At 40.5% G+C, this 26,474-nt stretch overlaps 1 pseudogene; it reads right to left on the reverse strand.

Annotated features, from left to right (window-relative positions):
• LOC145594451 (uncharacterized) overlaps positions 1 to 12,458 on the reverse strand; it is a 30,600-nt pseudogene extending 18,142 nt beyond the window's left edge.
• Between the last annotated feature and the right edge of the window lie 14,016 nt (positions 12,459 to 26,474).

The raw sequence follows: 26,474 nt of genomic DNA on the forward strand, positions 1-26,474 counted from the left end.
TTGTTAAAGCTACAATTACTTTGTTTTCCAGTTTTCAGCTAAAAATTTTCAAAATTAATCAAATAAGGTGTTTTTTTCCCAGTTGTCTATCAGAATTAGTCAAACTTATCAAAATATTGATAATTTCAAAAACTGACAACTGAAAAGTGGAAACACATTTTTCTTATTTTCTATTTTTTGTTTTTTGTTTTACACAAATCAGAAAACTAAAAATAAAAAAAAGTCAAACAAGTCGTAAACTAACAAAAAAAAAAAAACTAACTCCTGCATAGGGAAATGAACGAATATTTACACTACTCTTGTAGATTTATTGAAACATAAATTACAAAACTAAAGAAAATCAAGGAAAAAGGGTCGATAATAGTCTGAATTCGGGGCAAATTAGAATAGGAAATTAGACTATTTTCAACTAAAAGTCTAAAAATTTAGTAAACCCTAAAACTCTAAAAGAGAAGGAGAGAAAGGGAAAGAACCAAATCCCCTTTATTTGATTTCCAATAACTTTTATTTTATTTTATTTTTTGACAGGCAGTACTAACTTTTATTTAAATGTTTTTATTTTATCTAATTGGATAACTTGGTTAATAATTCGTTCTATTATATTATTAGAATAGAATATAGAATAAGGTAACACACTAACACAATAGGATTATTAGGATAGAATTTAGGAGAAGAACTAGATATAAGGAAAGTAGTCATATCTAGATCTCTAAAACAAACCGTACAATATATATATATATATATATATATATATATAACGACTTTCCTTATTTTATATTCTTATAATTTTATTTTCGTTTTTGAAAAATCTTATATTCTAATAATAATATAAGGAGATTCCCTTCAAAAACATAAAAAGAAATAAACAAGGAGATTTTCACCAAATAAAATAATATTAATACAAGGAGATATATTACCATAAATTATAAGTTGGTATAGGATTATTCATATATACTTTTTCTTTTCTTTTTTTTTTTTTTTTTTTGGTGAAAGAAGATTATTCATATATACTTTGATTGTGCCCCAAGCCACGCGGTTTATATCCTAATCCTACCTAAAGTCTACGATAACTCTATCTATATATACTTGTATAGTTTAAAGCTTTTGTTTCTAATAATAATACACATATTCTCCTAAAATTTAAATTTGCACTAACACATTACACATACATACTCATTGATTACCGAGTTCATCATGTCATATGGAGCAAAGCTATGTGATTTAAGACTCTTCCGAGTCCTCCTAAAGGGTAATCATATATCCCCTGATTTACGCTTTACACGCCAAGGAGCGTTCCTCGTGAGCTTCAAACCATCAGACGATGTGGAACCCTCGATTATCTATTTTGATATGTCTGCTCTTTTTGAAGGCGACTATTATAATTTGGCAAAGCAAGTAATACCACCATATATCAACTCAAAATCTAGAGACTTGCTTGCTCAGCAGATCTCGGATTACTTTGAGAGTTGTTTCTGTTATTTTAGCATCCGTGGCGCGGATTTTCCCTACAAACTGGTTGTTTTATTGGAACTTTCTATGTTTTATCTTCCCGAGTCCTACGAACAAGTTTACAATCACGATAATAGTGATTATTATGTTAATTATTATGGTGGCGATAGCGACAACGATGGCGATGGCTATGGCGATGGCTATGGCGTTCCACTTAATATGCATATGGATAACAACATCGCTGAATCAGCCGCCCTAGACAAAGATGACTTCCGCATCCTTGAGGCATTTTATAACAATGCATCTAATATAGGTAGCCCACAATTCGAAGATATCGTACGCCAGATTTTTGTCAAGATCAAACCAACAATCGAGTTAATGCAAGAAGGAGAGTTAGTCGAGTGGCTTACAAGTCATAATAGTAATAATACATGTTCAATTTGCTTCGAAAATATCTCGACTAAGATGGAAAACACAAGGCTTGTTCGTTGCAACCATGTGTTTCACACCAATTGCATCATGAAGTGGCTTCCAAACAAACACTCATGCCCCTATTGCCGATCCTCTACTTCAACCTTTATACAAATTTGATTGGTTTTATCAGATAATTTTTGTAAAGAGTATTAATGTATTATTGAGTTTTATTTGTTGAAATTTGTTTAAATAGATGATTATTATGATTTATGAGATAATTTTATTTAAGAGTATTATATTGACACTATTACAATTCCCACTTTTTACCTTCAATATACGAGTTAGTTTTCCCTAACTTTTTGAGTCGAAGTATGCTCTCAACATTAAAAAGCGTCAAGAAAGTCACATGAATATGGAGTAAAATATTTTTGGATTAGTTTTATAATATTTATTATATTAAACTAATTTCAAATATTAATGGTCAAAATTGAGCATTATTTCATCTGTGTCAATTAAAGTATCGATTACAAAGTACATGTTAACTTTTTTTTTTCTTTTTTTTTTTTTTTAAGAGCTGAATGAGTACTTCAATCGAAGTGCAACAAAGGAGGTTGCACACTTCCCAAGAATAAAAAAATACATATAACAACACAACATTTTATTTATCGACTTGGTCAAACCACTAAAAGCCACTCAAAAGCTAGCGCCGAACACGCCCAATATCTCTAACATAAATTAATAAAACTAAGGGTCTTACACATTTACTGAACTTAGCTGAACTGAACTGATTGAAGCTGAAATGATTTGATTGGAGCTGAGCTGAAGAAAAATTAAGTAAATGTGAGCAGGCCCTTACCATCTTACTAAGTTTAATCATGTTTTCAAAATGCAAAAAATAAATAACAAATTCAATTTATCGTATTAATGGTACATACCAATACATTACTTTAGTAATACATGGCAGTATACGACATTCACAGTAGAATTTTCGATGTTAAAAAAAAATATTTATAGTTAAAATGTATGACGGTCAAAATTTAATTTGCAACTTTGGAATATTTTATATATCACAAATATACATTTTAACTATAAGTTTTCGGGCCGGAAAATTCTACCCAAAACCCACCCAAAATTGGGCCAACGGGCTAGGCTAACCTTGATCACCTCTACTTTAACGTTGCTGCTACTGCCTCCTCCTATCCATTTCCTAGAAGTACTGTAGAAGAAAATATTGATACTGTAGTTTTTTCATTCTTTTAAAGTGTAAAATTACTAGTCATTGATAAATATATATGTGTTTTATGTATATATAATGAGAAGACTGAGAAAAAATCTTGACCATACAATTGCATCCAACGATTCACATTTCATGCTGCAACAAAATGCACATTTAGCCCAAAAATTATGCACATTCAGTACAAAAGTTATGCACATTTAATTAAAAAATTATGCAAATTAATTTTTTACTTTCATTTTCCCTCTCAATCATATCTCTCTCTTCCGATCCATAGCTTATACAATGTTGTGGCTTTTAATTTAGAGGTGAGAAAATAATATTGGATATGAAAACTTGATTGCAAACTCAAATCATTATTTCTAGGCTTTCGTTGCATTGGTGAATTCTTATGCCGAATTGCAATCTCTAACTCATAATTAACGCTAAAAATAATGTAAATACTATTCACAACATAAATTAATAATAGTTGGTTCGTGCAGGCGGATGCACGATCCACATGGTGCATCCCCTCCAAAATACAAAAAGGCGGAATGAACATTCAGATGTATACTAATGAACATGGTCATATAAAAGAACATATTAGTCATTTATAATGTACATGGACATATACATAAAAGAACATAGTGTTCAATTATAATGTACATCAGTTTTTTATGCAACAATTTTGTATATATATTTTTTTAAAAAGAAATTTTGTATAATGAAATATATAAATAGTAATATAATTTTTTTTTTACCATACATTAATTATAAATCATTTCAATTTTTTTTACCAAAATTTTAGTATTTTTTTTTTTACCAAAAGGTGGTATAAAGGAATTTTTTACAAATAATTTCAGTTTAGTATAAATAAGTTCAATTTGGTATATTTAATTTTAATTCAGTAAAAAGCAACTACTTTAAAGATGAAATATAATTGAGAAACAATTTAAAAAAAAATTATACCACCACAAAATAACCAAAACTTAGTGAAATTATTTTTACTGAACTGACATTATTTTTGCTGAACTTTAATTTTTTTTACCGAACTGAAATTACTTTTACTGAACTTAAATTATTTTTGCTGAAATGAAATTATTTTTACTGATTCTCTATTATATTTTCTTCTTAAAACTACTAATTTTTACTGAACTGAAATTATTTTTATAGAATATTATTTTCTTACGGTGAAGTGAACATGGCCTAAGCTTTAAGAGATTTTTGGTTGTAGAATGTGCAATAGGTGTATGTAGGGCTGGCCAAAACTAACCCAACCCGAGAACCCGACCCGAAAAAAGCGGGTTAGGGTTGAGTTTTTCGACCCGAAAACTTAAATGGGTCGACACGAACACGAACCCGAAATTAAATGGGTTAGGTTAAGGTTGAAAATCTCAACCCGAAAACGACCCACTTAACCCGAAAACATAATTGGGTTGAAATCAGGTCGAGTTAACCCGAACCTGACCTGAATAACTCGAAAAAAATCAGGAAAAAAACTTTTAAAAAACTCCTAAAGTAACCAGCCCAAGCCAAAATTCATGCCCATATAAAAAGTAAAACCCTAGGGGTGCTTTCATCAGTTGTAGCCGCTCAACACCCCTCATCTCTCTCTCTCTCTTAATTTTAAAATTTTCTCCCTCTAAAATCTCAAGCTATCAACGCTTCTTTAAGAGCTTCAATCATCAATCTCTAAGGTAATTTATGATGAATCTATTTTATACATATTTCATTCCCCTTCCCACAGTCAAATTTGTGCTTATTTGAGCTCTACGGAGCTATTTTTATTACTAATATACGTTTTCTAGTGTTTTTGTAGAGTTTGTATTATCTTGTAGGAATTTGCAGATTTATGACAGTTCCCAAGCTTATTGAGCCACTACAATGATATTGGAGTCGAATCGTATTTTATGACCGTATATTTAAAGCTCAAGGCCGAGTTAAAGAAATTTGGTTCGGTGATTAAGGGCTCGATATATAAAGAGGTCCATGATTTTACTAGATTATACAAGTTATTATTACAGACCAAGCAAATGAAGAAACTAAGGCTAATAAACTCTAAAAGCCCAAGTCAAAACTTACAAGGCCCGGTAAATAGATGGGTTCGATCTCCTTGGGCCCTACTCCATAATCACGCAGCTTTTGTAATTGGAGATTTATTCTTTGTCGGTTAATGGGATCTTTGGGTTACTGACATCCCTACGAAGGGGTTAATCGATCAGGGGTTACTAGGTCAAAGGGGTTACTTGATCAGGGGTACAGAGGTTACTAAGTTGGAGGGGTTACTAGATTGGTTAGGGGTTACTAGATCGGTGGGGTTACTAGGTTGGTTAGGGGTTGCTAGATCGGTGGGGTTACTAGGTTGGTTAGGGGTTACATACTAGGTCAGAAGAGTCATTAGGTTGGTCCAGGGTTACTTGTGTGTTAGTTGACCCCACCGTGTAGCGAGCCACACACAAAACCGGCTGATTAAGTTTACCTTTAAAAACATGATATGCTATAATAACGTTGTAATTAAACTTAATAATAAGAGTATAAGTTTCCATATTTTAGTTTGTTAAAAAGATCAAGTAGCATAATTTGATATTAAATTTTGTGTGTTTATAAGTTTCGAGGGCCTATAATTTTTGAAAGCACAAGGCCACTAAGGCCCCGTTCTTTAGAGCTGCTCTGCTTTGTTCTGCTCTGCTCTACTGAAATCTGCTCTGCTCTGCTTCAATCTGCTCTGATCTACCCTGCCCTGCCCTGCTTAAAATTAATACTTAATATTAAATTATAATAATAATAATAAATATTTAATATTTAATAATAATGATAAATAAATAATATTTAACAATAATAATGATAATTAATACTTAATAATAATAATGAATAATTAATATTTAATAATAATAATAATAATAATAAATTAATATTTAATAATAATAATAATAATTAATATTTAATAATAATAATATATAATATTTAATAATTATATTATTATTAAAAATTAATATTTAATAATAATAATTAAATATTTGATATTAATATTAATAATAATAATTAATATTTAATAGTTATAATATTAATAATAATAATTAATATTTAATAATAATAATAATTATACTAATAATGATAATAATAGTAATAATAATACTTATAACTAATAATATTAATTATAATAATAATAATTTATTTTTATAATAAAATTAATATTAAGATAATAACTAATATTCAAAGATAATACTAATTATTAATTTTTAATAATAATAATAATAATAATAATAATAATAATAATGATAAAATAATATTTAATAATAATGATAATTATAATTAATATAATAATAATAAAATTAATGATTAATAATAATGCGATAATAGTAGTAGTAGTAATAATAATAATAATAATAATATAATAGTAATAATAATAATAATAATAATAATAATAATGAAATCTGCTCGGCTCTACTCGGCTCTGCTCTGCTCTGCTTAAATCTGCTCTGCTCTGCTGAAATCTGCTCCGCTTTGCTATGCTCTGCTTTGCTCTATTCTGCCTAGAAGCTCAAAAGAACAGGGCCTAAATTGTTTAAATAAGCCGGCTTTGGTGGTGTCTACAAATAAAATTTAAAATAATAAATCCATAAAATTGAGTTAAATATATTCAACCAACTGACAAAGTGGAAACCCTTATTTAATTCAGTTTTATGCATTTGTTAAAGCTACAATTACTTTGTTTTCCAGTTTTCAGCTAACAATTTCAAAATTAATCAAATAAGGTGTTTTTTTCCCAATTGTCTATCAGAATTAGTCAAACTTATCAAAATATTTATAATTTCAAAAACTGACAACTGAAAAGTGGAAACACATTTTTCTTATTTTCTATTTTTTGTTTTTTGTTTTACACAAATTAGAAAACTAAAAATAAAAAAATGTCAAACAAGTCGTAAACTAACAAAAAAAAAAACTAACTCCTGCATAGGGAAATGAACGAATATTTACACTACTCTTGTAGATTTATTGAAACCTAAATTACAAAACTAAAGAAAAATCAAGGAAAAAGGGTCGATAATAGTCTGAATTCGGGGCAAATTAGAATAGGAAATTAGACTATTTTCAACTAAAAGTCTAAAAATTTAGTAAACCCTAAAACTCTAAAAGAGAAGGAGAGAAAGGGAAAGAACCAAATCCCCTTTATTTGATTTCCAATAACTTTTATTTTATTTTATTTTTTGACCGGCAGTACTAACTTTTATTTAAATGTTTTTATTTTATCTAATTGGATAACTTGGTTAATAATTCGTTCTATTATATTATTAGAATAGAATATAGAATAAGGTAACACACTAACATAATAGGATTATTAGGATAGAATTTAGGAGAAGAACTAGATATAAGGAAAGTAGTCATATCTAGATCTCTAAAACAAACCGTACAATATATATATATATATATATATATATATATATATATATATATATATATATATATATATATATATATATATATATATATAACGACTTTCCTTATTTTATATTCTTATAATTTTATTTTCGTTTTTGAAAAATCTTATATTCTAATAATAATATAAGGAGATTCCCTTCAAAAACATAAAAAGAAATAAACAAGGAGATTTTCACCAAATAAAATAATATTAATACAAGGAGATATATTACCATAAATTATAAGTTGGTATAGGATTATTCATATATACTTTTTCTTTTCTTTTTTTTTTTTTTTTTTTTTGGTGAAAGAAGATTATTCATATATACTTTGATTGTGCCCCAAGCCACGCGGTTTATATCCTAATCCTACCTAAAGTCTACGATAACTCTATCTATATATACTTGTATAGTTTAAAGCTTTTGTTTCTAATAATAATACACATATTCTCCTAAAATTTAAATTTGCACTAACACATTACACATACATACTCATTGATTACCGAGTTCATCATGTCATATGGAGCAAAGCTATGTGATTTAAGACTCTTCCGAGTCCTCCTAAAGGGTAATCATATATCCCCTGATTTACGCTTTACACGCCAAGGAGCGTTCCTCGTGAGCTTCAAACCATCAGACGATGTGGAACCCTCGATTATCTATTTTGATATGTCTGCTCTTTTTGAAGGCGACTATTATAATTTGGCAAAGCAAGTAATACCACCATATATCAACTCAAAATCTAGAGACTTGCTTGCTCAGCAGATCTCGGATTACTTTGAGAGTTGTTTCTGTTATTTTAGCATCCGTGGCGCGGATTTTCCCTACAAACTGGTTGTTTTATTGGAACTTTCTATGTTTTATCTTCCCGAGTCCTACGAACAAGTTTACAATCACGATAATAGTGATTATTATGTTAATTATTATGGTGGCGATAGCGACAACGATGGCGATGGCTATGGCGATGGCTATGGCGTTCCACTTAATATGCATATGGATAACAACATCGCTGAATCAGCCGCCCTAGACAAAGATGACTTCCGCATCCTTGAGGCATTTTATAACAATGCATCTAATATAGGTAGCCCACAATTCGAAGATATCGTACGCCAGATTTTTGTCAAGATCAAACCAACAATCGAGTTAATGCAAGAAGGAGAGTTAGTCGAGTGGCTTACAAGTCATAATAGTAATAATACATGTTCAATTTGCTTCGAAAATATCTCGACTAAGATGGAAAACACAAGGCTTGTTCGTTGCAACCATGTGTTTCACACCAATTGCATCATGAAGTGGCTTCCAAACAAACACTCATGCCCCTATTGCCGATCCTCTACTTCAACCTTTATACAAATTTGATTGGTTTTATCAGATAATTTTTGTAAAGAGTATTAATGTATTATTGAGTTTTATTTGTTGAAATTTGTTTAAATAGATGATTATTATGATTTATGAGATAATTTTATTTAAGAGTATTATATTGACACTATTACAATTCCCACTTTTTACCTTCAATATACGAGTTAGTTTTCCCTAACTTTATGAGTCGAAGTATGCTCTCGACATTAAAAAGCCTCAAGAAAGTCACATGTGCCATATGTGACTTATAAAAAAAAAAACATATTTTACATTTCGGATAATATTAAAAATAAATAATAATATTTTATTTAGGATAAATATCGAATTTCTTTATTTCTATCGGGTAGCATATATAAAAACTAAACTATTTAGGATAAATATCTTTCTTATAAATATTTTTGGAAAAATTGCAAATAATAATACAACCTTTGACCCACATTAATATTACAACTTTTAGGGGGCGTTCATTTTAAACCGGCAAAAACTGGTTGGTAACCTGTTTTAAAAGTTACCTTGACACGTGACATCTTTTTATTTGTTTTGTCAATTTAATTTTATTTATAAAATTTTATTTAATGTTTTTTATTTTTAAAAGATATAAAATAATAAAAATCACTTTTATTATTATTGTTATTATCAAATGGACAATCAAGCTTGTGTGGAAGCTATCAAGAATAATCCAGATATCCAAGGAGGCGAATGTTGTCATATTCTCAACAATTGTCGTGCTTTAATTAATTCTGTTGGTTGGTCAGTTCAAGTAGTTCATTGTTTTCGTGAGGGTAATAAAGATGCGGATGTGTTAGCTAATTTAGGAGTCATCCAAAGGGAGAGTACTGTATTTTTCGAGGTTGCACCCCCGGATATTCATGCTACTTTCCGTGAGGATATCATAGGAGTGGTCTTGCCACGTTCAGTTGTTTAATTTCTTTTCTTGTACGGGGTTTCCCCCTCCTTTGCATCACAAAAAAAAAATTGTTATTATTATTATTATTATTATTATTATAAAATTTTACAAAATAAAAAAAAAATAAATAAATAAAAACCACCACCACCACCCTGTCACCATCTTGCCCACCATTCCCTCTCCCCCTGCTCACAGCTCCCCTCCCCCAGCCAAACCGGACGGCCGGCGTTCAGCTCACAAACCGCCGGCCGACCCACCCCTATTCCCTGACCAAGCCGAAACTCCCACATAGCTTCGATTCCACCCCTTCCCGACCACCGCAGCCAACCTCCACCACCAAAAACTCCCACAAACCGCAACCGATAACCAACCGCAACCAACCTTATCCTTCACGAACAGCAGCCTTGCTGCCGTTCCCGATACTCACACCAACAATAAAAGCCCCCAATTGCATGCGCTTCAAATCAAAGCCAACACGGATGGTTTTGGGGCAGTTACAGGCGATTATTCAGGTGAACGTTTCAAGTGGTTTTAGCCTTTTAGGCGAATGTTCGTGCAGATTCTCAGGGGAGTTATTTAGGAGAAAATTCAGCATATTTCAGGCGAAAATTCAAGCTATTCGCCTATTCCTTTCAATTATTGTTGTTGGGTGTTTTTGGTGCGATTTTCAAGCGCTCTTCTAGGGGGTTCAAGCGGCGGTTTTTAGGCAGTCGGCCAGTTCCTGGGTGGGGGAGGGGGGCTGCGTGCAGGGGAGGGGAGAGGTGGTGGTGGCAGCCCTGGCAGGGTGGTGGGGAGGTGATGGCAGGTTGGTTTTTTTTTTTTGTTAAGTATTTGGAAAATTTGTTCAAAAGAACCACCTAAGTGGTCTCTTTTATTTAGAAGGACCTAATAAGAAAAAGGTTGTTTAAAAGGACAACATAAGACGATTTGAGTTGGCAAGTAGGACCAAATCCAATTTCTGATGAATTATTTTGAGAATTGTAGACAAATCTCAAGTTAATAATTAAATTACTTAGGATATGGTGTTGTAATTTAATTAGTTAAGAATATTAAAGCAATTAATCTTGATTAAAGATTGTTAAAGGAGAACTCAATCACTTTGATAGAGTACCTCTGTTTTAGGAGCTTCACGAAACTCTGTTTTCTGGAATTTTGGGCTGCCGCCCGATCGGGCCACCACCGCCCGATCGGGTGCGAGTGGGCTCTTGAAGTTGATGCTGGTTTCCGCCCGATCTGGTGGCAGCGGGCCCGATCGGGCGCGTGTCAGAGAGGAAATTGAGACTGACGGTTTTGTCAGTTTTGGTTGAATTTCTTCAGTTATTTTCGTGACTCTTGGCTGAAGTTTTTGCTTTAATATATATATATGTTCTTTGAACATATGTGGGGAGAACGTTAGAAAAATAATGAGATTTTTTATTTTTCTTGAAAACCTTTTGCAAGTTTTACTGATCATCATCATAATTACAAAAGCTTATCTACATTGATTTGTAATCATCCTACTTGTGATTGCAAATGTTCTTCGTTGTATCTCCTAAGTAAATTTCCGTGAAAACCCGGTTGTAGTATAGGGTAGGAATTATACTTTTGGGAAAGTGATTCCGTTCACGCCTCGAAGTTTTTCCGGTCTAATTTGTTTGCTATTTTTGTGACCCTTGTTTAAACACAAAATCCCCAACAATTTCCAGGGAAGTCAATGCCGGAATCCGATGTTGATTGTCATGCCATGCATGTGACTCATTAAGTTGACCCAAAATATTTTTTTTCACTTTTTTCCCCTCTTTCCCACGAATTCCCCCAATTTTCCCCTTTCTTCTCCTTTCTCTCTCCTCTAAGCAGACAAGTTGCTTTAATTCATCATTCTCGTACTGCTAAAACACCCAATGTTCGTCAACTTGTTTTTCTTTTTTTTTTTTTTTTTTTTTTTTTTTTTTTGACAAAGAGAACAACTAACTAAAAACGAGAACAAAGTAAATGACGATGTTTGGCGAACCAGCTAGTTGATGAGCACCACCAATGCAACCTCTGGGGATCCTCTATATATCGAACTTGTCAAAGCCTGCAATAATTTTCCTAATTTCCCGCATAGTCCAACAAACCGAAATAGGATCCGAAAGGTGACCCCAGATTAAAGAACAAGCTAAGCCACAGTCCGTAAACACCTTGACCCTGGAATAACCTTTATCCCGAACATGTCGTAAACCAAGGAGACAAGCCAGCAATTCAGAATGAAGAGCAGAAGAGGCAAAACCTGCCTGTGCTCCTCCCAAAGAGCTGGTGAAGTAGGATCGTCAGATAAGTACCAACCCATGCCTGCCCGTTGATCCTCGGAATTCCAAGCACCATCAAAGGTAAGACAAATATCATAAATAGCAGAGTGATCAACATTCCCCACTTGCCTTGAAACGGAAGAACCAAATCCAGGAGGAATAGAGGATTGACAAAGATCAGCCAAATTTCTAGCATTGCGGCATCGAGTAACCCGGGAATCAGCCACAGCAAGAAGGCCAGCTGGAGAAACAACCTCCGAGTGAAACCGATGATTGTTTCTTGTAATCCAGATAGCCCATAGAAAAGCTAGGAAACCATGTAACGCAGACCAAGCCTTAGAAACAACAAAACCTACTATTGATTCCGTCAACCACTCAGGAAAGTCTTGGTCCAAAGGCATGTTACGGAGCTGAGCCAAAGGATGAGACATACGGGCCACATAAGAAAACTAACACTTCTGAAAAAGATGAGCAACCGTTTCCTCATGAAGGTGACAGAAACCGCAAGTAGGATCTAGCGGTATTCCTTTGAGGAATAAAACAGCTGCTATAGGAAGGGCATTGTGAAGGATCTTCCAAATAAAAAGCTTCCACTTTGGAAGTATCGGAAGACCCCAAAATCTTCTCCACCAATGAGGGAGAACTTGAGAGGAAGAGATCCTAGGCCAGGTTTGGGCCAGTAAAAGGGCATAGGCAGATTTAGTAGTGAACGTACCATCCCTGGTGAACTTCCAGTAAATGAAGTCATCTATCTCCTCCTGCGGCCGTTCCATACCCAGAATAGAATCTGCAGTAGCAGGAGGAAAGAGCTGTCTGATACGAGTACTATCCCAAGCCTAAGAAACAGGCTCAATAAGCTGTGAGACCACGGACGGGATCTCAGTATGTGGGGGTTGTTCCTTGAAAGAAACAGAGACACCTGGAACCCAGCTTGTTTAGGGTAAAAATACCCCAGGTACGTGGCCCAATCTCATAGTGACACGTGGCCCAATAAGCAGGCGACACGTGGCCCTATGAGAGTGAGACACGTGTCCACCTGTCATGGTGACACCTGTCAGCCATCTTTAAATGCCCTAATACTACAATCAGAAAGAGAAAAGGGCTCTGATGACCTCAAGCCCAAATCCCGAGAAAGCCTTGAAAGCTGTAAAGCGGCGCCCCCCACTACATGTGGCGACCTCTGATTGCGCAGCCAATCATGTCACGAGATTTTAGGGCATAAACCCTATGGGGCACATGCTCCCACCCCTATATATACCCCAATCATTTATGATGGGAGGGGTGGATTTTGATGTGACATTAATACAAGAGCACTAAAACGCTCCAACTTCTCTCTACTTTCTCTCTCTAGCCTTTTCCGTTTCCGTTCACTAACTTGAGCGTCGGAGGCGAATATTCCGATCACCGGAATATTCGTTATTTTGCAGGTGTCTGAGTCTTTGTCAGCAGAGCGCGACCAGTATCTGAGGGAATCACAAAAAACCCCGAAACATTTGGCGCCGTCTGTGGGGATACTCGTCCGTTATGGCAATAGATGGTCAGACACCTAATTCTGGACCTCGTCTAGGCGAGGATGGATATGTAGAGGACATACGTACTACCATACACTCAAGAAATCCTTTGACTGCCTCATTTGAAGAGGCCGAACAACCTCCTGTTACTCCAGCTGCTTTAATGGCCGAGCTAACTAAGCTCCGCAAGGAGTTGGCGGCTACCCAGCAAAAGGGGGAAGGAGCCACCTCTAAGAAAGCCAACAATAAGACCAATGCAACTGATGCTGGTAACACCCCATTCCGTCGTCCGCACGGAAGGTCTCCCCGAGTCCCACGGACCAACTTCTCTAGCCTGCTAGCGAAAACACAGTCGGCTGGGGGGAGGGGCAGACAGCCAAAAAGAGTTGAGACTGAGCCGTCACAACGTTTCAAGGACGCAATGGACTACATTCGGCACAAGCAAAGGGAGAGGGCCGCATACTCTGACACGGCCTCTACCCCAACCATGCCGGATGAGGCCTCCAACCAATCTTTCTCCCAATACACCAACACGGTTGCTTCCAGCAAGAGCCATACTATTACTCCCCGTCCAATTCAGCCATTGCACTATCAGCCCCCTCAAGTACTCAATGGGTTGATACAACCAACTCCTCAAGTTTTTGGCAATATGGGCCGTATGGTCAGATGTTCGGCCAGACTCCCTACCTGGCTGGAACGTCCGCTCAGCCTCAGCCTATTGATTGGCAAATGCGTTTGTTGAATTTGGGAGATAAGCCGCCTCCTTTTTCGCAAGACATACTAGCGTCCCCTCAACCAGCAAAAGTGAAGAGTGTACTAGTGGGTGCCTATGATGGTACGGGCAACCCAGAAGAACATGTTACCTCGTACAGGAATTTGATGTACTTGCAAAGTGTAGATGATGCTACATGGTGTAGATGCTTCCCGGCCACTCTCAAAGGGGTGGCCCAGGACTGGTTTAATAGCCTTCCAGCCGGATGCATCAATTGCTTTACCACCCTCAGTTTGTTGTTTGTGGGAAACTTCTCATACAACATCCCACCAAGAAAGACAAGTCTCAACTTAGCTACAATTGTCCAAGGAAAGAATGAAGGACTACGCTCGTACGTCCAAAGGTTTAACCAAGAAAAAGCCCAAATTCATAATCTTCCGGACGAAATGGCTTACTCAGAATTTCTCCGGGGATTAAGGCATAATGGTTTTAAGTTTGATTTGGTAAGAAAAAAGATTCGGTCATACGCAGGTGTATTGCGGGAAGCCGAAGCCTATATTGAGGCCGCGGACTTTTGTTCGCTCACCAAAACAGAACAGCCTCAGTATGAGTTCAACAAGGATGGTTACTCCATTTTGATGGAGATAAAAGACAAGTTTGAGTTTGAGAAGCCTCAGCCTTTGAGAGGCTCGGCCCAGTACAGAAACAAGAACAAGTATTGTCATTACCACAAGGATGTGGGCCATGACACGAATGAGTGTATCAACTTGAAAAGACTGTTGGATAAGTTGGCCGACAAGGGTCTGCTGAAACCCTATGTGACCAAGTCCAAATTCACCTTCAAGCGGACAGACAACACGTCCGAGAGAAAGCAACAAAGTGAAAAGAAGAATGACAAGGAAGATGATGGGAATAGCACTGATTCAGGTTTTGTGGCCGTCATATCAGGAGGCTTTGCTTCAGGCGGCCCTACCATGAAAGGAATCAAGCAGGACGCTCGAAATTTGTCAAATGTGATGCAGACGGACGTTGTTAAGGCCGAGCCATTTCCTGAAGTGATCATAAGTGAGGCTGACCGTGGAGAGGTCAGAGCTTTGCACAATGATCACATGGTCTTTGTAATGAAAATAGCAAATTTGAAGGTGGGACGGATATTGATTGATACGGGCAGTTCGACCGATATCATAAGTCTCTCTGCCTTGAGGAATTTAAGCTTCCCAGAAGATGCTCTCCAAGATATAACTCACCCCTTAGTAGGATTTGGGGGGAATATCATTCATCCAGTTGGACGGATTGACCTTCCCGTCCGTTTTGGGCAGAAGGGTGAAGGAAGAGACATGGTCGTCCGTTTCCTTGTGGTAAAAGAGTTGACTGGGTACAATGTAATCCTTGGCCGCCCTACTCTCAATGCAGCCAAGGCGGTCATAGTGCCCCATCTGATGTTGCTGAAGTTTGAAAGGTCGGACGGAAAAATTGGAACAATTTAAGGAAGTCAGAAAATGGCTAAGGAATGTAATCAGCTGGCCGTGAAGCCAACTGCACGCGGTCCAAAATTGTCCGAGATTAAGGAAGAAGGAACCTCACTCCCAGCATACCAGGTCGGCCAGAAGCGTAAGGCGACCAGGGCAGAAGAAGCCTAGCAACTAATGACTGTCGGCCGGCCAGATGAGTTGAGGCCCCAGCCGGCCGGAAGCCACCAGGATATAGTGCTTGACTCCAACCACCCAGAACGGACAGTTAGTGTCGGCACTATAGCCTTGGAATTGCTTGGGGATGAGTTGGTTCAGCTGTTAAGGGAATTCAAAGATGTGTTTGCATTTGAAGTTGGTGAAATGCCAGGAATAAGTCCTGACCTGGCCGTGCACAAGTTGGCCGTGAATCCTTTGATAAAGCCTGTCCGCCAGAAAAAGAGGAATCACGGAGAAGAAAGGAATCAGGCGGCCGCAGCAGAGGTAAAAAATCTGCTGGACGCCGGTTTCATTCGGCAATGCTTTTACCCAGATTGGGTGGCCAATGTAGTTCTTGTGAAAAAGCCGAATGAGACTTGGAGGATGTGCGTGGATTACACGGACTTGAACAAAGCGTGTCCTAAGGATAGCTTCCCCTTGCCTAAGATTGACCGTTTGGTTGATTCTACGGCCGGACACGCCTTTATGAGTTTCATGGACGCATACTCCGGATTCCGTCAAATTCCTTTGTGGGAAGAAGATCAAGAGAAAACAACGTTCGTGACCGAGCAGGGGTTGTATTGTTACAAGGTTATGCCATTCGGCCTCAAGAATGCCCCTGCTACGTTTCAGAGGCTTGTCAATACGGTCTTTAGAGATCAGCTCGGCCGGAACATGGAGGCATATATTGATGACATGATTGTCAAGTCAAAAGAGCCGGCCGACCATCTCAAGGATCTACGAGAAACGTTCGCCGAACTCAGGCGGCATAAGATGATGCTAAATCCAAAGAAGTGTGTATTTGGTGTTGAGTCCGGCAAGTTTCTCGGATTTTTGATTGATCAACGTGGACTCGAGGCCAACCCTGAAAAAATTCAAGCCGTCCTTGACATGAAGTCTCCAAGAACAATCAAGGAAGTGCAAAGACTGACCGGCTGTTTAGCAGCCCTTGGAAGATTTTTATCAAGATCAGGGGATAAGTGTCGTTACTTTTTTCAAACCATTAAGAAGAAAGCCATGTTCGAGTGGACAGAGGAGGCCGAGGAAGCATTCGTACAGTTGAAAAATCACTTGCATACATTGCCTCGCCTCGTCAGTCCGCTCAAGAATGAGAAGCTATATATCTATCTTGCCATCTCCGAACACTCTCTAAGTGCCGTCCTTCTTGCTGAAAGGGACAACCATCAGGTCCCGGTGTATTTTATCAGTCATGTACTTCACAATGCTGAGCTGAAGTACCCCCCAATTGAAAAATTTGGCCTGGCCTTGTACATGGCATCAAAGAAGCTGCGACCATACTTTTTAGCACATTCAATTGTGGTCTATACAGGCCAACCCTTGAAGAAGCCGTTCTCAACTTTAGAGGCAAGTGGCCGCATGCTCAAGTGGGCCTTAGAGCTCAGAGGTTTTGATCTTGTGTTTGAACCAAGGAAGGCAATCAAGGGGCAAGCCTTTGCGGATTTTTTGGCTGAAATGACACGGCCTGATCTTCAGCCGGCCGGGGACCAAGTCTGGAAAGTGTTTGTGGATGGTAGTGCAACAGCGACCGGGTGTGGCGCTGGTATTATATGTGAATCTCCTGAGGGAGACAAGTATGAGTACACATTGAGGTTTCAGTTCCAAGCGTCAAACAATGAAGCTGAGTACGAAGCATTGTTGGCCGGCCTAAGGATGTGTAAAGCGGCCGGGGCAACCAAAATTGAAGTATGCTCGGACTCCCGGCTAATAGTCCACCAAGTCAATGGTGGCTTCGAGGCCAGGGAGCCGGCCATGATGAAGTACATGCATCTAGTTAAGAATGAGGCCGAAGGCCTAGAGCTTTTTTCTCTCAAGCAAGTTCACCGTTCAGAGAATCATCAAGCGGACGCCCTCTCCAAATTGGCTTCCTCGGCGTCATGTGATACTCCAAGATCAATGTTTTGGGAAGTAAAGGGAAAAAGGAGCATTGATTCCGAGCCCGTGCAGATAATAGATAGAAGTTCAACCTGGATGGACGGAATTATTTCCTACTTAAGGGATGGAATACTTCCGGACGATCCGAAAGAGAGTTGGCTATTGAAGAGGAAGGCGGCCTGGTTTGAGACGAAGGATGGGGAGCTATTCAAAAGAGCCTTTGTGAAGCCTTACCTTAAATGTATAACTCCTGAACGAGGCCATGATGTGTTGGATGACCTTCATCAGGGGCATTGTGGTTCGCATATTGGAGGGCGAGCCTTAGCTGAAAAGGCGACACATTTGGGATATTACTAGTCGAGCCTGAAGGCGGACGCCATGAAAATGGTGAAAAAATGTGACAAGTGCCAGAGATTTTCAACCCTTATTCATCGTCCAGCAAATAGTCTATCAGCCATCAGTAGTCCGCTTCCCTTTGCCAAGTGGGGCATGGACATTTTGGGGCCGTATACTCCTGCATCCGGCCAGAGACGATATGTACTAGTGGCAGTAGACTACTTCACTAAATGGGTTGAAGCTGAGGCCGTCCGGGGCATTAAATGGACGGATGTGTCAGCCTTTATTTGGAAAAGCATAATCACTCGGTATGGGGTACCTCAGTCAATGGTGTTCGACAATGGACCCCAGTTTGAGACGCGTCAACTCAAAGAATGGCTGGGAGACCAAGGCATTACCCATTGCTTTGCCTCAGTCGGCCGACCACAAGCCAATGGTCAAGTTGAGGCCTATAACAAGTTGATTTCAAATGGGATCAAGCGCAAGCTGGAAAAAGCAGGCGGCCTATGGGCAGACGAGTTGGTCAATGTGTTATGGTCCATACGGACAACAGCAAAGAGTTCTACAGGGGAGACTCCATTCTTTTTGGTCTATCGAGCTGAGGCTGTACTCCCAATTGAAATGTATGAGCCCACTTTGCGGGTAATGCTTTATGATGAATCGGCCAATTGGGAGGCCATGAAGACCGCCCTAGATTTCCTTCCAGAAGCTAGGGGCAATGCGGCGCTTAGGCATGAAATTTATCGCTTAAGGATGACAAGGGCATATAACCGCCGAGTGTCTAAGCGGCCGCTCAAAATGGGGGATCTAGTGTTGAGAAAAATGGAAGCTGTTGGCCGTGCCAATGAGGACGGCAAGTTGACTCCAAACTGGGGAGGGACCGTACAGAATCAGGGAGGAAGTCCGAGACGGCACATATCGCCTTGAGGCAATTGATGGCCGTCAGATCCCACGGACATGGAACACTGATAACTTGAAGAAGTATCATGTTTGAGTTTTGTTTCTTTAAGTACTTAGCCAAAAAGCTGTTTATACAGCTAAGTCTACTGACCGAGCCTTGTAATTAAAGCCATACGGGCACAACAATGTACTTTTGACAAAAATTAATGAAAAGTCAGGCATTGTTGAATTATTTTTGATTTACTTGTATTTATTTGCTTGTTATTATTTATGATTAAAGGCCGAATGAAATGATTTACTAAGTTGCTTCCAATATAGTAACACGGCTTATCATTCTTTTTGAATGACCGAGGTAAAAACGAAGCAAGGTTTCTCCCAATATAGCAATTCGGCCATGTAAAAAAAAAAAAAAAAAAAAAAACTGATTAAATTCAGAGAACATTGCGGCAAGGTATTCCAAACTTGTGTAGAAAGCAAGTGTCCTTTACAAATAGGGCAAGGGCATACCTAGGCGTTTGGCTCGGCCGATCAAGGAATCTCTAAGTTGAGATAATACTTAGGATTTCTAGGGTGCGTCCGAGCGATAGATTCAACGGACTACTCGTACAGTGATAGCCGAACGGCCAATTAAATTGATTCGGTGCGTCACCTAGTCCAAGGGCAATCATTACTATGATTTGATTAACTTGCTAGTCGTCATACCCTTTTAAGGCATAAAAACTACCAAGTTAATCAAACCACTTAGAAAATGGACTAGGCAAACACCAAATAAAAGGGCATACCCCTAGGAGCGTACGAAAAGGCATAATATTGAGACGTACGAAAAACTTGCAAAAAGCAGAAAATTGCAAAAAATTGCTAAGTATGAAATAGAAGTAAAAACCGCTCAAAAGGCGGACAAAATTTTCATTAATAAGACCGCACAAAGGCGGCCGAAATGTTTACAAAACCGCTCGAACAGGCGGCCTCAAAATAAAAAAAAGAGAGAAGTACAAAATAAGCTAAGTACACAGAAAGCAGAAAAAAGAAGGAAAGCTGAGCAGACGGCTGCTGGAGGACCTGAGCTCTACTTAGCCGTGTTATCTTTGGCAGGCTCCTCCGCTGTCCTGGCGTCCTTGGCCGGGGCAGCCTTGTTGTCCGCCTCCTCCTCCTCATCCCCGTCCTCTCCGGACTCGGGGGAAGTAACTACTAGTTCTGGAGGAGGCATGCCGGCCTTCCTTGCCTCTTCTCTAAGGCAGACGTACTGAAGCCGCTTCTTGAGGCGTTCCTCGTAATAGGCGGCTTCACCTTCGTCCACCATCAAGTCAAAGGCATCAGAGAAGTATGCCTTAAGCCTGTCTTCAGCATTTTGCTCAATGCGGATGACTTCTTCAACGCTGATCGGCCGAGGAGTTTTAAGTTGCTCCTCATAGTCCGCAATGGACTTCTTTAAGGTCTCCACCTCGACCTTCAGCGCGTCCGCTTCATCTAGAGCAGACTTAAGGTTGGCTTGGGCCAACTTCAGCTCACTTTTCAAGGCTTCAGACGCCTCGAAGCCCATCCTCCATTTTTCCTTCTCTAGGACGGCCTCGTCCCTCTCAACCCGCATGGCCTCCCTGGCCAAGGACTCCTCGTTGAGCGCCTTGCCCAGTTTGACCAGGTCTTCAGTTTGCCGTGCAGCCTTGTCGGCCAGCGCGGTTATTTGGGTTTCAAGGTGCACCCGTTGGACGGCGGCCGTCCCTGTGACTGCGTCCTCGGCCTTCCGGATCTCCGCCCAAGCATTCTTCAACCGTTCATTCTCCTTGTCCTTCCAATCTAGGAAGGCGTTCAGACGGAGGAAGAGCTGCGGACATAAAAAGAAACTTAGTCAAATATAGAAAAATTTGCTAAGTGTTGGAAAGAAAAAGCATAAGGGGACAGAAATATACCTCGGCGCTACAATTTAGCATGGGGCCGAGGAAGCCCTCATTGATCCCCCGCAGCTTGTCACGCTGTGCCTGGGGGACCGCGCGTACCATGGCCTCGCGCATGGCCTTCTTGTCCGCGCCAGTCAGTGACTGGCCGGGTACCCTAAACTGCATCTCCTCTGATATATCTGCGGACGACCGTGTAAGAAGGGTTAGCTAAAATTCACAAGTAAATAAAGACTTATAAAAATTAAGAAAGAAGATGGCTAACCAGTGGAGAAGCTTGGAGGAGAAAGATTGGTGGGAGGAGGCGGCAAAGGAGCCTCCCCCTCATCCGGACGACCGTCATCAGCGTCGCTGGCCGACTGGTTGACCAGCATCATCCCGATCCAGCGACAGGTCATTTTTTCTGGGGTTGAGTTGTCCCCACCGTCCGAAGGGACGGACTCTTCATGGACCTGATCAGCAACAGGTTCCATGGGCTTGGAGGCCCCGCTTTGTGTCAGCCGGGGTTGTTCTCCTTTAGACTGCGTCGTAGCAGTCTGCGACTTTGCCGTAGCCGCTGCCTTAGAAGACGGCTTGGAAGCAACCGTCTTTCTCCTCTTGGGTGCGTTCGCATCCAGAGTGGACGTGGTCGGCTGCTTCCGCCTGGCCTTCGGGGAAGAAGAGGAGGTCTGCAAAAGTACAAAGTTAGAAAAAAAAAATTTAAAAAAAAAAAATTACAAAGTACATGATGGCGTCCGTGCGATTTGGGAAAGGAGCTCCCTTCCAGCATGCGTGAACGGACATAAAACGTCCGTGCAAACTCAGTGAGTAGGCTCCTCCCAATATAGCAGAACGGACACAGTAAGGAATGAGAAATTCAAAAAATAAACTAAGTGTTTACCTCTTTGAGTTGCTCGTACATCTTGAAACGAGCCTTGTATCTGGCCAAGTCCACCTCGGACATCTCAACCTCTGCTTTCTGGGCCGAGTCAAGCATAGCGTACGCCTCCACTGCGAAAACAAAAAGCAAAAGTGTTAGAATATTTTCTAAAAAACTCTACGTGCGTACAAAAGAGGTTTTATATTTCTAAGTGTCCACCTTGGGGCATGTTCTGGTACAGGCCGTACGCAGACATGAAGATAGGGTCCCTAAGCCAATTGGCAAGAGGAACCCAATGGCTAGGGACACGTTCAGTTTTGTTGCCCCGCTTGACTCGATTAACTTTGAAGTACTCGAGCTGGTGTTCGTGGCTTGGGTGGATGGGCAGCTTGTCAGACTTGTGGTCTCCGCGTCCGAGTTGAATAGGCTCTGGACGGCACCTGTTCATGCGGAGGTTGAACTCCGCGTCCTGAGTTTTGACACGGTAGAAGCGGTGCTTCCAGTCCCTCCACTTACTGACACGGTCGACCACGACCATGTAATCCCTGGTTGCACTCAAGATGAGCCAACCATCCACATCCTTTTCCAGCCGAGTGAGTGAGTGCATCTCACAAAAGACCGCAAAGTCTGGCGTAAATTTCTTAGCGATGCACGTCACTAAGTACCCAAAAATGTTCAACCAACTGTTTGGCGTCAGTTGTAAGAGGCCAATGTCGTACTCGTCCAGGACAGTCCGGACGAATGGGTGAATAGGGAAGCGGAGCCCCACATCCAAGGCGGCCCTATAGACGCAAAACGCCCGTTTGCGCGGCTTCTCCTCATCCCAGGTAGCCACAGCAATGGCCTTCCTGGGGACTTGAATTTCGAATCCCTCCCCCAAATGGAGGGACTCCTTGTACTTCTCAAAATCCTTCCTTAAAAACTTCAGGGCTGTCTCCCCAACTGTACAGGCGTACGGGTCCCTGAAGTTATCAATGTTGGCGACAGTTTCTTCGGCCGCCGCCTCGCCTTCGGCCGTCTCACCCACGGCCTCTTTCTCAACTTCTTCTTCTTCCACTTGGTGAGAAGGGGCACTCCCAAATTCCGAAGACAGCACTCTGTCCAAATCTGCTGCTTCGGCCGAGCTTCAGCCCCTTGAGCTTGGAACACCCATTGAAGAAGGAACGTCCTCCTCGACCATCGGACGCTTGCCTTTATTCTTGGCAGCGACCGCCTCATTTCCCGAAGGAGGGGCATTGCGAATAGGCCGGACGGACGGTTCTCGGATTGAGATTCCGATTAAGGGCCTGTCCGCCCTGCCTAGTTGAGGTCGAGGTTGAGAAGAAGTGGGGACGGACGAACCAGAAGCGTCCGCCCCAGGATCGGAAGGGTTGTCTTTGCAAGCTACCAGCTCGACCCCATCCATGACCGAGCTGGCGAAATGAGGGAACCTAAGTTCCGGAGCAGGGGCGGACGAGGCGCCTTCAGCTTGAAGGCGTTCCTCGAAAGAAGAAGTGACCTCCACGGCCAAATGATGGGAGCCAGTGGAGGCGGTCGTAGTTTGAGTGGTGGAGTTAGTCTCCACCATAGTACTTGGGTTACTAGGGTCATAGGGGACCCTAGGATGAACCAGACTGCCGTCTGGGTTCCTGGCCGCATGACGCTCACGCGTACGCATGGTTCTTGCCATTGCCTGTTGGGACAGAGAAGAATAAGTGGGGGTGAGTATGTACACATCAGACATAGACTCACTCCAAGGAGGAGACAACTCTTCTCCGTCCACTCTAGATTCCTCAGTCCCAGGCGAACGGCCGGCCTCATGAGAAGAGTTGGACGAAGCCGAGTATGGATCCAGAATTGAAGTTAAAGAAAAATAAAACAAGGAAAAAATAAAAGAGGAAATGTAGACGGCCTACCTCTGTACGTTCTGAAAACTTTGAAGGTGGTGGTGAAGCTCTTGAAGGTTGACCGGAAAACTCAAATATGCCCGGAAAACTCAACGGAAAACTCAAACTCACGACGGTGCTCTTGAAGATTAAGGGAAAAGTAACTTTCTCTCACTAAAATGCTCTGCCTTCTCTCTAGAATTCACAATTGGGTAAAGTGTGAAAATGAAAATTCATTTCCCATATTTATAGAATGAATTCATGGGGGCAAAATGGTAAAATCATTTTTCCCGCCTAAACATTCAAACGGTAATTTCTTGAGAAATTACTCGAAAAAAAAGTGCCAGGACGACGTTAGGGTTCTGTTAACTTGTGAAAAAGACCAGACGGACAATTAACGGCACGTTAAAGTGAATGGAAATGATGTAAGTGGAAAATTCAAGAATTTTACACCTTCAACACTTAGTCTCCAAAACTTGAGAAAATCTAAGAGGAAAAACGTCCGCCGAGTTCTTAGACGTTTAATCTAAAACAGGAATTCAGACGTACGAAGCATGATTAGAAAGCCAGGAAGTACGTCTGAAATCATGGAAGCCCCGATTACCCCAAAGAAAATATGTGGCCGTTCTGGGTGGTTAGGAGATAAGCTCCTCCCAGAGTATCAGAACGTCCAGTCTCATTGCTGTGGCCGTTCTGGGTGGTTAGGAGATAAGCTCCTGCCAGCGTATCAGAATGTCCAGTCTCATTGTTGTGGTCGTTCTGGGTGGTTAGGAGATAAGCTCCTTCCAGAGTATCAGAACGTCCAGTCTCATTGTTGTGGCCGTTCTGGGTAGTTAGGAGATAAGCTCCTCCCAGAGTATCAGAACGTCCAGTCTCATTCCTGTGGCCGTTCTGGGTAGTTAGGAGATAAGCTCCTCCCAGAGTATGAGGACGTCCAGCCTGAAATAAGTGGACGACCACATGTATTCAGAGGTCAAGCCTCTCTTAGAGTACGAGAACGTCCAGGGCAAAATATATGGACGTCCACGTAGCAAAAAGAGCCTTGAATCAAAAGTGTATGGACGTCCAGGGCAGATGGGAAGCAAACCCAACCCAGAGTACTAGGACGTCCAGAATGCAAGATCAGAGGAGGCGGCCAGTAAGTGTACGAGCCACCCCCTCTGAGGGGCAAATGTTTAGGGTAAAAATACCCCAGGTACGTGGCCCAATCTCATAGTGACACGTGGCCCAATAAGCAGGCGACACGTGGCCCTATGAGAGTAAACACGTGTCCACCTGTCATGGTGACACCTGTCAGCCATCTCTAAATGCCCTAATGCTACAATCAGAAAGAGAAAAGGGCTCTGATGACCTCATGCCCAAATCCCAAGAAAGCCTTGAAAGCTGTAAAGCGGCGCCCCCCCATGACACGTGGCGACCTCTGATTGCGCAGCCAATCATGTCACGAGATTTAAGGGAATAAACCCTAGGGGGCACATGCTCCCACCCCTATATATACCCCAATCATTTATGATGGGAGGGGTGGATTTTGATGTGACTTTAATATAAGAGCACTAAAACGCTCCAAATTCTCTCTACTTTCTCTCTCTAGCCTTTTCCGTTTCCGTTCACTAACTTGAGCGTCGGAGACGAATATTCCGATCACCGGAATATTCGTTATTTTGCAGGTGTCCGAGTCTTTGTCAGCAGAGCGCGACCAGTATCCGAGGGAATCACACAAAACCCCGAAACACAACTGTCATGAAGAATATTAATCCGAGAACCAGAACCCACCTTCCAATTAACCCCATGAGACAGAACCCGAGCACCATCTAACAAACTTCTACTACCCCATGAAGGACGAGAGGGGAGAGAAGTAGCTTTGTAGCTTAACAGTTGAGGATAACGAGCACGAAAGATCCTCGAAACTAAAAGCTGTGGATGATGAATTAATCGCCACATTTGTTTGGCCAAAAGAGCAGAATTAAAGGAAGGCACATGACGAATGCCTAAACCCCCTCGACCCTTCGGAGAGTGGAGGGCTGAAGGAGGGGCTAAAGCAGTACCCCGGGTAGAATTACCATTTTTTCACCAGAAACGAGTCAGAAGACAGTTGATACGGTCAGCAACAGTGACGGGCAGCTTGAAAACTGAAAAAACATGATTCAATAAGGCAATAACCACAGTATTAACAAGAACTAACTTAGCTGCTGTAGAAAGATGTCGAGAACTAAAGGCTGACAACTTCCGCGAAATTTTATCCACCAATGGTTGAAACTGATGGCATTTGGCTCTACCTAAGTCTACTGGAAGTCCCAAATAAGTACCAAGAGAGGATTGGCTTCGCATTTTCAAAGCAGAACTCAAAAATTCTCGATAATCGTCCGGAGTATTAGAACTAAATTTGACAAAAGACTTCTGAACATTCACCATTTGACCTGAAATGGTGCAGAAGCGGTTGATAACTTCCAATAAATTTGAACAAGCCTCAGGATTAACTTGGAAAAAAAGAAGAGCATCATCTGCAAAGAACAGATGCGTAATTGACGGAGCACGCCGGGTAATTCGTAAACCTTGAAAAAGTCTGGCATCTTCCGCCTTATGTAACATGATCGAGAAAACTTCCATACAGAGATAAGGAGACAATGGGTCCCCTTGTCTTAAGCCACAAGCCGACCTAAGAACAATTGTCAGCTTGCCATTAACCAGGATCTGATAAGTAACTGTAGAGACACACTGCTTGATGATATGTATCCAGTAAGGAGGGAAACCAAAGGCCTGTAAAACCCTCCATAGGAATTCCCAGTTAACCCTGTCATAGGCCTTGTTCATG

The sequence above is a fragment of the Chenopodium album genome, chromosome 19 (assembly GCF_948465745.1).
Source record: "Chenopodium album chromosome 19, dcCheAlbu1.1, whole genome shotgun sequence".
Lineage (NCBI taxonomy): Eukaryota > Viridiplantae > Streptophyta > Magnoliopsida > Caryophyllales > Amaranthaceae > Chenopodium > Chenopodium album.